The sequence below is a fragment of the Leguminivora glycinivorella genome, chromosome 8 (genome assembly GCF_023078275.1).
Source record: "Leguminivora glycinivorella isolate SPB_JAAS2020 chromosome 8, LegGlyc_1.1, whole genome shotgun sequence".
In the NCBI taxonomy this organism is placed as follows: Eukaryota; Metazoa; Arthropoda; class Insecta; order Lepidoptera; family Tortricidae; genus Leguminivora; species Leguminivora glycinivorella.
The window spans coordinates 20,939,201-20,955,218 of NC_062978.1; the positions used below are offsets into that span (position 1 = coordinate 20,939,201).

Here is a 16,018-nt window from a genome sequence, read left to right on the forward strand (position 1 = left end):
GTATGAAAGTATGTTATTCAAAGAAAATGATTGGTTTTCACCACAACAACTGGCAAACGCTCTCTTGATAATTCAAAAACAAATTATAAATTTGCAGTTTATCCACAAGAGTGCAAAGTTGCTGGCTGGAGGAATTAACTTCTAAAGAATGGTTTTCAATCATAAATATTTCATTAATGGATGAATTTGATTTAATTTCATGTTATACAGTTTGAGACCCTCGCAACAGTCAGTATTCTACTTTTGTATTTTTTTTGGAATCTTTCGCTGGCTCGGGTATCAATATTATTAGATTAGAACCAACGGTTAAACATCATTTTTGCCCCCGTGTAAAAAAATAACTATTGCCAAATGACGTTTCATACGTACCTATATGTGATATTATGACCAAGACTTTTGACTGAAAACACCCGTCCTGTACAACATAATAATATATGTACTTGGGCCATTTTTTTTACATTTGTCCACTTTTTTTTATTTGGAATTTTTTATGAGGTTTCCACTGATAGTCATACTAGTTATGAAAAAAAAGCTGCACTTTTGGATGGAAGCAAGCCGCTTTGCATGGTGATAGTAGACATCATAGTAAACGATTTTTTCCGAGGATATCGAAATTTCATCCCTTAGGAAGCCGAGCGTAGCGAGGTGTTTTATGAAAATGAAAAAATTCTATCTTTTATTGTATCGTCCGATTTTGACAAAACGTATCTCAAATGAAAGGTATTGATTTGTGTAATTTAAAGAAAATACAAAGAAGAAAAATTTGAAAGAAAAGTAAGAAAAAAATAAAAAAAGTAAATTTACGTCTCGCACTGAATAACTTCAAAGAATGACAGACAAAATGTACAATGTCGATATACGAGTTTTTTTAATCGAAGACAGATAAATTTTTAGTTGAAAACTGAAGACCGCATCGAAATCAGATAAGCATTTTTTAAGATACAAGTTGCCAAAGTTGGGACAGATCGCTTTATATGGCCACTTTGAAATTCCTTTGCCAGAAAGTCACAAATAATATGTTTTTCTGACACAGAAAAATACATAGTAATAGTACACATCAAAATAAAATTAAAAATTCCGAGGATATTATAATTTCATCCCTTAGAACGACGAGCGTAGCGAGGTCGGTTACGAAAACCGAAAAAAAATCTAATTTTTTTGTACGTCGTCCGATTTTGACAAAACATGTTTCATTTGAAAGGTATTGCTTTATGTAACTTAAAAAAAAAATATTGAAAAAAATTGGAAAAAAATGTAAGATTTTTTAAAAAAAAACCTTAATTTTCGTATCACACTGAATAACCGCAAAAAACGGTAGACACGGTGTATAATTTCGATATATGATTTTTTAAAATTAAAGACAAATAAATGCATGATTATAAACTAAAAGCCTAATCGAAATCGAATCAGTAGTTTTTAAGATGCAAGTTGTCAAAGTTGGCTTAGTTTGTTTATATGGTCGCTTATAAATTCCTTAGGCAGAAAGTCAGAAACATTATATTTTTCTTACAGTTAAAAGTATGCATAGGTAATAGACATCATAATAAACAATTTTTTACGAGGATATAAAAAACTCTACGTTTAAACCTGGTAACCTGAATACTGGAAAATATCCCATGTTACTCCCATTCATAAATCTGGATCTAAATCTCAAATAAGCAACTATAGGCCAATTTCTGTACAATCCTGTATTCCCAAACTACTGGAGTCATTGGTCCATGATGTAATCTATCCTCTTGTCAAAAACAACATTATTCCACAACAACATGGGTTTATGGAACAAAAGTCGACATTAACGAACCTTCTTGTATATACAAACTTTCTCTTTACCTCTATGGATAAGCGGACGCAGGTCGACGTGGTCTATACGGACTTCCGTAAGGCTTTTGACAAAGTCGATCATATTTTACTGCTGCGTAAGCTAGCTTACAATGGTATTAAGGGTAACCTGTTGAGATGGTTTGCTTCTTATCTGGATAATCGTACCCAAAAAATAACCGTAAATGGATACGAATCCCGAGCGTCACTGGTGCCATCAGGTGTAATCCAAGGATCCATATTAGGGCCGTTGCTATATATCCTGTTTATTAATGATATTAGTGAATGCTTTTTAAACTGTAAATTTGCCCTGTTTGCAGATGATCTAAAAATATATAAAGAGGTGAAAGATCAAAGCGACTGTAGACTTATCCAAGATGACTTGGATCGCTTCCACACATACTGCCTAACAAACAAATTATATCTAGCCTACGACAAATGCGTACATATAACTTTCACAAAAAACAAAAACAAAATAGTAAATAGTTATAGTATAGGAGTAGAAAATGTCCAAAGAGTGCACCAGGTTAAGGATCTTGGGATTACTTTAGATGAAAAGCTTACCCTTGACCAACACGTCTACATAATTACAGCCAAAGCTTATAGAATGTTAGGTTTCGTTCTTAGGGTAGCCAAACCTCTAAAAAAGTCTTCATCTTACCTGTTGCTATACAACTCTTTAGTTCGTCCCTGTCATGAATATTCATCCCAAATCTGGAACCCTCATTATCAAATCTACAAGAATGCGATTGAGGCTATACAGAAACGGTTCCTGAGAGCTCTTCACTATAGACTGACCCATGCTCGAATGTCATACGATAAGCTCCTTGAGCGGTACAAAGTTAAAACTCTGACTAGCAGGCGTGACGCTCAGGATGCAATTGCTTTGTTCAACATATGCAGGGGTCATTATAATAGTCCAGAACTGCTAGAGTGTATTGGTTTCCGTGCTCCAACCTACAGGACACGAACAATATCCCTGTTTGCATTACCTAATGTGTCGAGTAACGCTGGAGTCCGTGCTCCGCTTCGCAGAATGTGTCAAAACTACAACGAAAGCCTGGTCTCGGTTGACATTTTTAATAATAACCGTGCTAATTTCAAACGCAAAGTGAATTCACTATTATGAAGTCTATAACTATGTTCCTTGTAAGTTGTCTCCTTTTAATAGAAACTATACACACTTTGCTTTAGCCGTAATGTTAATGGCCAGTGTAGACAGGTATAGTTCCTTGCCTCGTCTTATAACTGCAAGTATTAACTCAATTTTTTACTATGCTCGTATTAACACTGTATCTTTGAGTAACATTAAGTATCATATTGTTAGTGTATCTTAGTTTAGTGCCTATTAAGATCTATCATTGTATACCATTGCCCTATGACAATGCCACTCAGATACTATTGGCTATAAATCTTAGTGGGAATTGTCTCAGGATGTAGGTTGTACCTATTATTGTGTATTTCAATATCTTCTAATCTGTATGACCTTCCTATGTCTGTTTTTTTTCCCCAATAAAGAAAATAAAATAAAATAAAATAAAATAAAAACTCATCCCTTGGAAAGCGGAGCTTAGCGATGTCTGTTACGAAAAACAAAAAAAAGGCAGTTTTTTTTTATTGGATCGTCTTTCTAAGGGTTTCTAAGGAATGAAATTTTTATATCCTTGTAAAAAAATGTTTATAATGATGTCTATTACCTATGCATACTTTTAACTGTAAGAAAAATATAATGTTTCTGACTTTCTGGCTAAGGAATTTATAAGCGACCATATAAACAAACTAAGCCAACTTTGACAACTTGCATCTTAAAAACTACTGATTCTATTTCGATTCGGTTTTTAGTTTATAATCATGCATTTATTTGTCTTTAATTTAAAAAAATCATATATCAAAATTATACACCGTGTCTACCGTTTTTTGCGGTTATTCAGTGTGATACGAAAATTAAGGTTTTTTTTAAAAAAATCTTACATTTTTTTCCAATTTTTTTCAATATTTTTTTTTAAGTTACATAAAGCAATACCTTTCAAATGAAACATGTTTTGTCAAAATCGGACGACGTACAAAAAATGAGATTTTTTTTTCGGTTTTCGTAACCGACCTCGCTACGCTCGTCGTTCTAAGGGATGAAATTATAATATCCTCGGAATTTTTAATTTTATTTTGATGTGTACTATTACTATGTAATTTTCTGTGTCAGAAAAACATATTATTTGTGACTTTCTGGCAAAGGAATTTCAAAGTGGCCATATAAAGCGATCTGTCCCAACTTTGGCAACTTGTATCTTAAAAAATGCTAATCTGATTTCGATGCGGTCTTCAGTTTTCAACTAAAAATTTATCTGTCTTCGATTAAAAAAAACTCGTACATCGACATTGTACATTTTGTCTGTCATTCTTTGAAGTTATTCAGTGCGAGACGTAAATTTACTTTTTTTATTTTTTTCTTACTTTTCTTTCAAAATTTTCTTCTTTGTATTTTTTTTAAATTACACAAATCAATACCTTTCATTTGAGATACGTTTTGTCAAAATCGGACGATACAATAAAAAGATAGAATTTTTTTCATTTTCATAAAACACCTCGCTATGCTCGGCTTCCTAAGGGATGAAATTTCGATATCCTCGGAAAAAATCGTTTACTATGATGTCTACTATCACCATGCAAAGCGGCTTGCTTCCATCCAAAAGTGCAGCTTTTGGCCAAAAATTCTCCATAACAAGTATGACTATGAGAATCGCGAGCTCTTTCAATCCCAATAGGAGAAAAAAGGTGTCCCGAGGCTTTTTCCCATTCCGTTACCATTTTTTCACACATTTTGTATGGCGGTAACGGAATGGAAGGTTTGAAAAATGTATGGAAATAATGGGACATTTTTTTTGTATCAGAATCGAAAGACCTCACGATTCTGAGCATAAATCGCGTAAAAATACCCATGTTATAAAAACCGGCCAAGAGCGTGTCGGGCCACGCTCAGTGTAGGGTTCCGTAGTTTTCCGTATTTTTCTCAAAAACTACTGAACCTATCAAGTTCAGAACAATTTTCCTAGAAAGTCTTTATAAAGTTCTACTTTTGTGATTTTTTTCATATTTTTTAAACATATGGTTCAAAAGTTAGAGGGGGGGGGACACACTTTTTTTTATTTTAGGAGCGATTATTTCCGAAAATATTAATATTATCAAAAAACGGTCTTAGTAAACCCTTATTCATTTTTAAATACCTATCCAACAATATATCACATGTTGGGGTTGGAATGAAAAAAAATATCAGCCCCCACTTTACATGTAGGGTGGGTACCCTAATAAAACATTTTTTTCTATTTTTTATTTTTGCACTTTGTTGGCGTGATTGATATACATATTGGTACCAAATTTCAGCTTTCTAGTGCTAACGGTTACTGAGATTATCCGCGGACGGACGGACGGACGGACGGACGGACGGACGGACAGACAGACATGGCGAAACTATAAGGGTTCCTAGTTGACTACGGAACCCTTAAAAGTGAGGTGGACAACTTTGATAAAAAAAGGCCACTTGCTCCTATTTAGACCTCCTATAGAGACCCTATACATCTCTAAGGAGACTTAAAAGTAAAAAGTAAAAATCGTTTATTGTTGCACATAAACACAGTCAAAGTCATTTGTTACAAAAGATAGGTAAAATTTACATCCATTTGTGCTTATCCTAATTATTGTTAACACAAGTTTCCAGGGGTCCCCGCACTAGGCTAGGCCTGTACCGCGGGAGACCTGTATTGCATTTATAATATGTCATGAAAGTTAGAAAAACAAGTTAGCTATATAATTAAAGTACAGTGTAAACAATGATTAAACTTTGATTCTGTTGTCTAAAGTATTACAGTTTACAGAAGTTATTTTATACTAAGGTTATAATTAAGTTATTACTAAATTAAATTACCTATTGAAGTAAGTTTTCAGTTTCATGGAAGTCTGTTGACAGTAGTTAGAAAATTAGAAAAACACAGTAACTATATAATTAAAAGTACAGTGTGAACAGTTATTAAACATTGATTCTGTTGCCCAAAATATTACAGTTTGCAGAAGGTATTTTATAGTATGCAGGGACCGGAAAACCCCTTTTTAGGCTTAACTTCATCAATTTGCTTACCCAATCAATTTTCTTACTAAATAAAACGGTAAGCTTTTTTAAAGGTAACCTTTTAAAACGGTAAGCTTATTGAATCTGTTACTATGAGGTTACCATAACTACTAACTAAGTTAACTCCGAAACCCTATCGCGATAGGGTTTTTAAAACCTGTTTTCATTGAGTTATGGTAAGCTTTATCCGTTCCTTGTTGTCTTTCTACATTGAAACTGGTTTGCTATAGATAGAGCTTGTCTCAGACGCATGCACTCGAATTTGCGTAGTTATTACCATTTGACATGTACGTCATTTAGTTTCTGTATTTGATAGTACAATTATTGACCTACTCGTACTCATCAGTATATTATCCATCCATACTATCCATCCATACTTCCATACTCCATACTAATATTATAAATGCGAAAGTAACTCTGTCTGTCTGTCTGTCTGTCTGTCTGTCTGTCTGTCTGTCTGTCTGTCTGTCTGTTACGCTTTCCCGCTTAAACCACGCAACCGATTTTGATGAAATTTGGAACAGACAATCTTTAGACCCTGAGACAGAACATAGGCTACTTTTTATTTCGAAAAAAAGGGATGAAGGGGTTGAAAAAGAGGTTGAAAGTTTGTATGGGATTTCTTAATTTTAAATGATAAAACCATGAAACTTTATATTAGCACTTGATAAGAAATCATTAAACATATATTTAAAGTCACATACAGGTCGAACGCGATTAATTAACATTATTTTTACCTTTAAAATAAACATGGTGGGAAATAAACATTAACTAAAAGCGGGTAGATTATATTTATTTGTCTACCCCGAACATTTATATAAATTAATATCGGGTAGTTTTGTGTTGTTTACATCTCCGGTGACATTTTGCTGGGACGTCAGTCTTCCGCGACCACGGCCAGTGCAACCTGGCCGAAACGTTGGGAAAAAAGGTAAAAATAATGTTAATTAATCGCGTTCGACCTGTATGTGACTTTAAATATGTGTACAAAGCGCGAGAACTTAAAGTGTTATATCATTAAACATCTTGATAAGGGATAGTGATAGGGATAGCGATAGGGATAGCGATAGGGAAAGCGATAGCGATAGGGATAGCGATAGGGATAGCGATAGCGATAGCGATAGCGTTAGCGATAGCGATACGGATACGGATACGGATAATATGGGTATCGTTAGAGGGATACGGATAATCGGTCGGCGGTCTCTTACAATCAATGTGCTCTAAGACGATCGTTGTTTGCTTGCTTGAAGATTACGTTTGCGATAAGTATAAGCAAAATGTAAAAAATTGTAAGGGATAATAGAAAAAAGTACTTTTTACCCACCGATCATAGTGTCGAAATACGGGCTATGTGGGATGTTTATAAAGGTTTCCCCAGCGTATATAGAATTACCTACGCTGTGGTCGATGTGTAATATTTCTACAATCATTGCAAGCAAAAGTATTATGTGCAATCGAAATAATCGCAGATAAATATACCTACAGAGAAACCTATGGTCCCTACGGATCCAAATGAAAATCTTAATGAATACTTTTATTACGCGGGCGAAGCCGCGGGTAAAAGCTAGTAAGGGAATAAAATGAAGTAGGTTTTTACAGCAAGCAAGGTTTTGTACCTACTTTTAGGGTTCCGTAGTCAACTAGGAACCCTTATAGTTTCGCCATGTCTGTCTGTCCGTCCGTCCGTCCGTCCGTCCGTCCGTCCGTCCGCGGATAATCTCAGTAACCGTTAGCACTAGACAGCTGAAATTTGGTACCAATATGTATATTAATCACGCCAACAAAGTTCAAAAATAAAAAATGGAAAAAAATGTTTTATTGGGGTACCCCCTACATGTAAAGTGGGGGCTGAATTTTTTTTCCAACCCCAACGTATGATATGTTTTTAGATAGGTATTTAAAAATGAATAAGGGTTTACTAAGATCGTTTTTTGATAATATTAATATTTTTGGAAATAATCGCTCCTAAAGGAAAAAAAATGCTTCCCCCCCCCCTCTAACTTTTGAACCATATGTTTAAAAAATATGAAAAAAATCACAAATGTTGAACTTTATAAAAACTTTCTAGGAAAATTGTTTTGAACTTGATAGGTTCAGTAGTTTTTGAGAAAAATACGGAAAACTACGGAACCCTACACTGAGCGTGGCCCGACACGCTCTTGGCCGGTTTTTTACTTTTAATTTTTATTTATTTTGAACTTCACTATCAGTCTCATAAAAATAACTATAACAATGCATGTGCTCAAAAAGTGCGTTTACAATGCATGTGCTCGAAAAGTACGTTTTTTACGAAGCAAAATCGTGCAGCAAGTAGTAGGTACTTTTAAAGTAGTACTTTTCCATACTAGTTCTTTTTACTTTAAATTTTGAACTTCACTATCACTCCCATAAAAATAGCTATAACAATGTATGTGCTCGAAAAGTGCGTTTTCTATAAAACAAAATCATGCGGAAAGTAGTACTTTTCCGCACTAGTGTTTTTTACATTCCAATTTTATTTAAATTTTGAAGGCCACCATCCGTCCCAGAAAAATCGTTCGGAAAGTTGTACATTTTCGCACTAGGGTTTTTTACTTTTTTTTTTTAAATTATGAACTTCGCTATCAGTCCCGTAAAAATAGCTATTATAATGTATGTGCTCGGAAAGTGCGATTTATATGTAGCAACATTGTGCGGAAAGTAGTACTTTTCCGCACTAGCGCTTTTTACTTTTCAAATGTTTTTAAATTTTGAACTTTACTATACGTCCCAGAAAAATCGTGTGGAAAGTAGTACTTTTTCAAACTAGTGCTTTTTACTTTAATTTTTTTTTATTAATGAACTTCGCTATGAGTCTCATAAAAATAGCTATTATAATGTATGTGTGCTCGAGAAGTGCGTTTCCTATGAAACAAAATCGTGCGGAAAGTAATACTTTTCCACACTAGTGCTTTTTACTTTTCTTTTTTTACATTTTGAACTTCACTATCCGTCCCCGGAAAATCGTGCGGAAAGTAGTACTTTTCCGCACTAGTGTTTTTTACTTTTAATTTTGAACTTCACTATCAGTCCCATAAAAATAGCTATTACAAAAGTGCGTTTTCTATAAAGTAAGATCGTGCGGAAAGTAGAGTACTTTTCGGCACTGGTACTTTTTACTTTTAATTTTTTATTTTATTTAGGACTTCACTATCAGTCCCATAAAAATAGCTATTACAATGTATGTGTTTGAAAAGTGCGTATTCTATGAAGCAAAATTGTGCGGATAGTAGTACCTACTTTTCCGCACTAGTCACTAGTGCTTTTTACTTTTAATTTTTTTTTAAATTTTGAACTTCACTGTCTATCCCAGAAAAATCGTGCGGAAAGTAGTACTTTTCCGTACTAGTGCTTTTTACTTTTTTTTAATTTGTTACTTCTCTATCAGTCCCATAAAAATAGCACTGTATGTGCTCGAAAAGTGCGTTTTCTATGAAGCAAAATCGTGCGGAAAGTACTTTTCCGCACTAGTGCTTTTTACTTTTCATTTTTCTTTAAATTTTGAACTTCACTATTAGTCCCATAAAAATAGCTATTAGAATGTATGTGCTCGAAAAGTGCGTTTTCTATGAAGCAAAATTGTGCGGAAAGAAGTAGGTACTTTTCCACAATATTCACTGGTGCTTTTAACATTTTTTTTTATTTTGCTTTTAACTTTAACTTAACTGATGACTGGGACTGATAGTGAAGTTAAACTTAACTTTAACTTCACTATCAGTCCCATAAAAATCGTGTGGAAAGTAATACTTTTCCGCACTAGTGCTTTTTAAAATTCATTTTTTTTATTTTATTTTGAACTTTACTATTATAAGTCCCATAAAACCAATGTCTTTCAAATTCGAAAATTGTACTAACATAACTTTTAATTTTAATAATTACTAAAGTATTTTGTCTTATTATGTTTTTTATTTACTCGCACAATGCAAAGTAAAGCATTGTTTGAAAACTTTGAAACATGTGCGCAAAGATGATTTCCGAAATTCCGACTCGTATCGGCTTATATGACACTCATCAGAAATCACCTACTTTCCGCACTTGTTGCATAAATAGCTATTTTGACATTTTTAACAAAGCCCAATTGAGAAGATGTTTTCAATTATCTAATCGTAAGATATCGATATAATTATTTGCTTTGTTCTTTTACAATATTTTTTTTAGTTAGTTCTTTACTAAAATTTGCTCTCGAGTATGAGCGTCTTTGGTGAGATGGTCCGACGGCCAAACAAAAGGTTGATCTTTAAAAAGCATGTTCGGAAACGCACAGGTAAGATAGATAAACAATAGAACGACCCGGCGCGCGCTACGAATGCATTCAATGTCAAAACACACTATGATAATTCAGGTCAGTTATGTTTTAAATTTTAGTGTAAGGTTTTAAAGTCCAATATTGTTTGAATCGACATAAAACTACGTTATTTGAATCGACATAAACTTGTTTAGAGACGATACGTATGAGCTTGTACTCGCTATGGTTATTCAATAATAAGTTGAATTTCAATGTGCGCAGAGATTAAAGTTGCTTAAACGGTTTAATAATTAAAATGATAGGGTAACCTTTAAGACTGGGTTTGGTTTTCGTTAGAGGTTATTTAAGTTAACTGTATCAGATAGGCTTACCCTATCAAACAGTCACCCTTACAAAAGGTTACCATTATGGTTGGGGTTTTTAAAACAACTTCTAAAATAAGCCTATGAAAAACCCCGGTTATGGTAAGCGGTTCCGGTCCCTGATAGTATGGTTATAGTTAAATTACCTATTGAAGTAAGTTTTCAGTTTCATGGTAGTCAAGTGACAGTAACCATTTGCAAAGAATACGTTTAGCCTCCGATACCGTGCAACGTATCAGCCCGGTTTGCAGCTTAACGACAGTATTGTAGATTTTATAGCTTAAAACATCACCGAGGCGTCTGCCAAAGGCAGTGTTAACTGATGAGATGGGTAATCTAAAGATGCGTTTTGAGATCAGTTCGGAATAATTATCCAGCTTAGACGCGAATCTGTGCATAGAGAGGCAGACTTTGTGGATATAAGGCTGACGGACTGTAAGGACTTGGGCATCTGCGTAAAGACTTTTTGTTTCATATCTATAGGACTTTTTGAGCATAACTTTCAGGACAGAGCGTTGGGCTCTCTCAACAACTAACATATAGGTTTTGGCAGCGCAGCCCCAGACTGATATCGCGTAAGTTATTGTAGACTCACACAGAGATATGTAAATGTTTTTTAAGAGAGTTGGATCCGCGGAGTGCCGGAGTTTCTTGAAGATGTATATTGTTTTACGGACTCTTTTAGAAAGACAGGAGATGTGACTTTTGAAGTTTAAATTTTCATCGATAAGCAAACCTAGATACTTCATAACTTTTGTACGACTTATGGTCTCACAAGAACAGGAGCGGACGTCTGTATCTGTACAAGAATGGATTTTAATTGCTAATGTTGGATCAGGAGGTCTAGAAGCGGCGGTTTTATGGAAACAAACAAATTTTGTTTTTTTACTGTTTAGTGTTAGCAGATTGTTACGAAATCAGCCTGCAGCACGGCTCATACCTTTTTCTGCTAAGGCAAGGACGCCATCCCAACTATTATCATTAAAGAGGATTACTGTGTCATCCGCGTAGCAAATAATTTCGGCTTTGGGGAGGTTAAGGTAGTGTATGTCATTTATATAGATCAGGGTGGCTAGCCGAATGGCACAATCGCTCACGAAACGCTCACGAAAAGAAGCGCTAGTAGATATCTATCTCTATCGCGCTTGCGTATTGGCGCGACAGAGCCAGCGGCGTATCGCTTTCGTTTGGCGTCGGAGAAATGCCATTCGGCTACGGGGCCAGAAATAAAGTGGGACTTAGATTAAGTATACATTTTATATTTAGTTGTGACATTTGGAGTCATTAGCAGCTCTAAAGTAATATTAGACTTTTTTTGTATTAGTACTTTTAATATTAATTGTACATTTTAGTTGTACTAATTTAAAAGAACGACTAACTATTCGACAATTAGATACCTTATACATCTCTAACTCATTGTAGTATAAGTATTGTAGTAGTCAGCTAATAGGGGCTATGCTATTCTATGTAACATTAATTTTGAATGAGATTACGTTGAGGCACTCTGTTCGGTCCTTGTTTGTTTATTTTTCTTTCTGACTCTTGGAGACCATATACATCTCCAAGGAAAAAAGTAGATTAAGTATATATATATATTTTTTTTTCCTTTGCTTAAGACAACAAGAGTCTTTTACAACTCTAAAGTTATTTTAGTTATTCGTTTTTTTTTCTTCATGTATAATTTTTTTAGATGTACTTTGACACTTAGAGACTCTATACATCTCTAACATCTCTTATTAATAATCATAATAGCTTTGTACTTTGTATAATTTCTTGTGTTAATATTTTTTTTTTTTTATGAATACTTTTGCTTATTAAATTGTATCTTGTTTTTTTTTTTTTTTTTTTTTTTTTTTTTTTTTTTTTTTTTAATGCATGTTAATTATAAGATGTAATGTTTTGAAAAGAAGTGGCCCGCCGAGTTTCTTGCCGGTCCCATAGTGGATACCCTCCTCAAACTGAGGGGGGACTGAAATCTTCTCGAGGCTGAGGCGTAGGGTTAGAGCCGGCGTAGTTTTATTTGACGTTCATAAGCGCATTGTAATATGCCTACTTGGAAAATAAATATTTCATTTCATTTCATTTCAGTAAGATTAGTATTATCAACTGTAATAGTAGAATTAATTGTAGCAGTAGAATTAGTATTACCTATCAATTTAATTTTAAATCTTTTGTAAATTATGTATCTAAATGAAAAGTGCCCCTGTGGCCTATTTGCTGATTTTTTTTTTAAGTATGCACTATAACGAGAATGTAACAGCCGTTTGTACGAAAACGTCCGATTCATAAATGAGTTAAACTACGATTATGATTTCAAAATGTCATATTTTTTCTAAGCCTCGGTGATAACTCTTTCTACTAATCAGCGTTACATAACCTTGAAACCACGACCTTCGTATTAAAAGGCGCACGCTTTTACCGCTAGGCTACCAGCGATTATTACAGAAAAAGTAGAGTTCACGGGCCTTTTCCAATATTCTTTTGAAGGTAGCTAATAGTTACGATACAAGTGCGTAAAAAGAAAAGTTCGAAACGAGTGGCGATAAATTAAAACACGACCACAACGTCTTTCAAAACGACACGAGTTACGAATTCCCTTTTCGCACGTACGAAGTTTTTCGGTACAGATGGCCCTCCGAAGTTTTGACCTGACATATAATGAAACACTTATCACACGGGTGCGAAAAAAAACACCATCATCTATATTGAAAAAGCGAATTAAGGTCGAGGGAGACGATAGGTGAGATACGCGTCATATGTACTCGTGAACGGGTGCTGTTTAGGGAGCCCGGTCTGTTTCAGCTAATAGAGGGGCTATACTATTATACCTACTTAGCAACATTAATTTTATTTTGAGTAAGATTACAATGAGGCACTTTATTCGGTTCTTCTTTGTTTATTTTCTTTAGGGCCACTTAGTTTGCACCAACCACTTAAATCAGGGTTAGTGGGCTGTCAACTGTCAAATTCCATATAAAATGGTGGGTTAACCCTCGGGTAAACCCTCCATTTTCGTTGATGCAAGTGGCCCTGAGCTAACTAAATTATACAGGATCTTAACTCTCGGAGACGTTGGAAAATTAGATTAAGTATACATACTTACTTGCTGAATAAATGTTTCTACTTTTGACTTGACTAAAGAGATTATATTAAAGTAAAGGAAAATTATTGGGAATAATACAATTTCTGGCGAAAATTGTATTTGAGGAACATTCTAAGATTAGATTTTATTAATTAGTGACAAGTCTAATCAACTTGGGCCTCTACCTTCAGTTTTCGACGTTTTAGTGTCTGTTGATGAATTAAAAAAGCACTGGTAGCCTAGCGGTAAGAGCGTGCGACTTTCGATCCGGAGGTCGCGGGTTCAAACCCCGGCTCGTACCAATGATTTTCTCGGAACTTATGTGCGAAATGTCATTTGTTATTTGCCAGTCGCTTTTCGGTGAAGGAAAACATCGTGAGGAAACCGAACTAATTCCAATAAGGCCTAGTTACCCTTACGCCAAATCTTGGGATTAGTTGTCAAAGCGGATAACGCAACGCCGTGGCAAATGCCGGGATAACGCAAGGAGGATGATGTTGGGTAGAAAATGTATGTATATTTTATTGTATCAACCGTTTTGGGACACTTCGCTTTTTCCATATATATATATATATATATATATATATATATATATATATATATATATATATATATATATATATTTTGTGTATGAGAATTGGGAATTTAGAGGGATCCTCTATTTCTATCCGCAAATCGGACGCCGTGATGTCCCGGGACATCACGGGGAGAAAATTTTTCCATATAAGTACTCGTAAATGTCATTCTCCGTGATTTCTACGCTATCGAATAGCATAATATGTTATTCTATCGTCAACAACACATGGTTGTGGCTAAGAAGAATAATTAAATTAATTTAACTTTGGAGCCTAACAGCGACATTTATATTTCATCTTAACTAACTGACCCTTTAGCACAACTTGCCTCGTCGCGAGTCTATACTTCAAGCGCGACTTCAAGTATGGAATCGCGCGCGACAAGGCAAGTTGTGCTAGTCTGACCTACTTATATTATATACATACTTAGCACCCTGGACGACTTTCTTAACGAGCTTATCTATTGAATTCATATTTATTCTGTTGACATTTGTTTCTTAAACGCTCTCTTAAAATATCTAAATATTTGCACAAATATTACAATCCTGAAAAGTTGCCCCTTAAATAAAGAAATATTTTATTTGAAACATTGAAACATTTATTTACATAACACAGTGAGTTACATTTTTAATTATTTAGAATATAATTGTAAAAGAGATAGATAGAAATTTAAAATATATTTCACAGAACTTACACCTATCGACTGTACTTTCAAAATACTGCAACTTCGGGGGCACGCATCCATCTCGCTGAGACATACGCTCAGTGAAATGAAAGTGAGAGTGGAAGACACTACACCTACAGGACCTTAAGAAATTTAAATAGTACAACTTTTATCATCATCCTCCTTGCGTTATCCTGGCACTTGCCACGGCTCATGGGGTCCGCTTTGACAACTAATCCCAAGATTGGCGTAGGCACTAGTTTTACGAAAGCGACTGCCATCTGACCTTCCAACCCGAAGGGTAACTAGGCCTAATTGGAATTAGTCCGGTTTCCTCGCGATGTTTTCCTTCACCGAAAAGCGACTGGCAAATATCAAATGACATTTCGCACATAAGTTCCGAAAAACTCATAGGTACGAGCCAGGATTCGAACCCGCGACTTCCGGATCGCAAGTCATACGCTCTTACCGCTAGGCCACCAGCGCTTTTAAATAGTACAACTTAGATATTTGTTGAAGATGTCATTAGGTATAAATTATTAATTAAGAAAATAATGGCAAAGTTAGGAACTGTATACTTACTTTTTTTTGTACCCAGTATTGAACCCACAACGATACACACGGTCAAATAGAATATTTATAAACAAACACCATTTCACTATACCAAAATATACGCCTGCACTGTGCTTATTCGACTACAACCGAAGGAAAACTGAACTCGAAATTTAATAAAAAAGTCCAACTCATGATTGCATTGAAGGCTTGTTGACCTCAAGTAGAACAAGAGCGTATCAACACTAAGGTTGCAGTGATACAAGACTGTTTACTTGCAACGACCAGCCGTCCTAGCCGAAGTGACAATCGTTAACGATACGACAAAAACCGGCCAAGAGCGTGTCGCGTCACGCTCAGTGTAGGGTTCCGTAGTTGTCCGTATTTTTCTCAAAAACTACTGAACCTATCAAGTTCAAAACAATTTTCCTAGAAAGTCTTTATAAAGTTCTACTTTTGTGATTTTTTTCATATTTTTTAAACATTATGGTTCAAAAGTTCAAAAGTTACACACTTGTTTTTTCTTTAGGAGCGATTATTTCCGAAAATATGAATATTATCAAAAAACGATTTTAGTAAAC

The 16,018-nt window shown here is 34.8% G+C and overlaps 1 protein-coding gene across 2 annotated transcripts in view; it reads right to left on the reverse strand.

Annotated features, from left to right (window-relative positions):
• LOC125228537 (proton-coupled amino acid transporter-like protein pathetic) overlaps positions 1–15,668 on the reverse strand; it is a 92,589-nt gene extending 76,921 nt beyond the window's left edge. Inside the window, exon 1 of one of the 2 annotated variants that reach the window (XM_048133138.1) lies at positions 15,468–15,668. The gene's annotated coding sequence lies outside the window, so the exon portion shown is untranslated. Of the gene's footprint in view, positions 1–15,463 lie in introns of both variants that reach the window. The other variant, XM_048133137.1, reaches the window with a different exon arrangement.
• Positions 15,669–16,018: the final 350 nt, after the last annotated feature.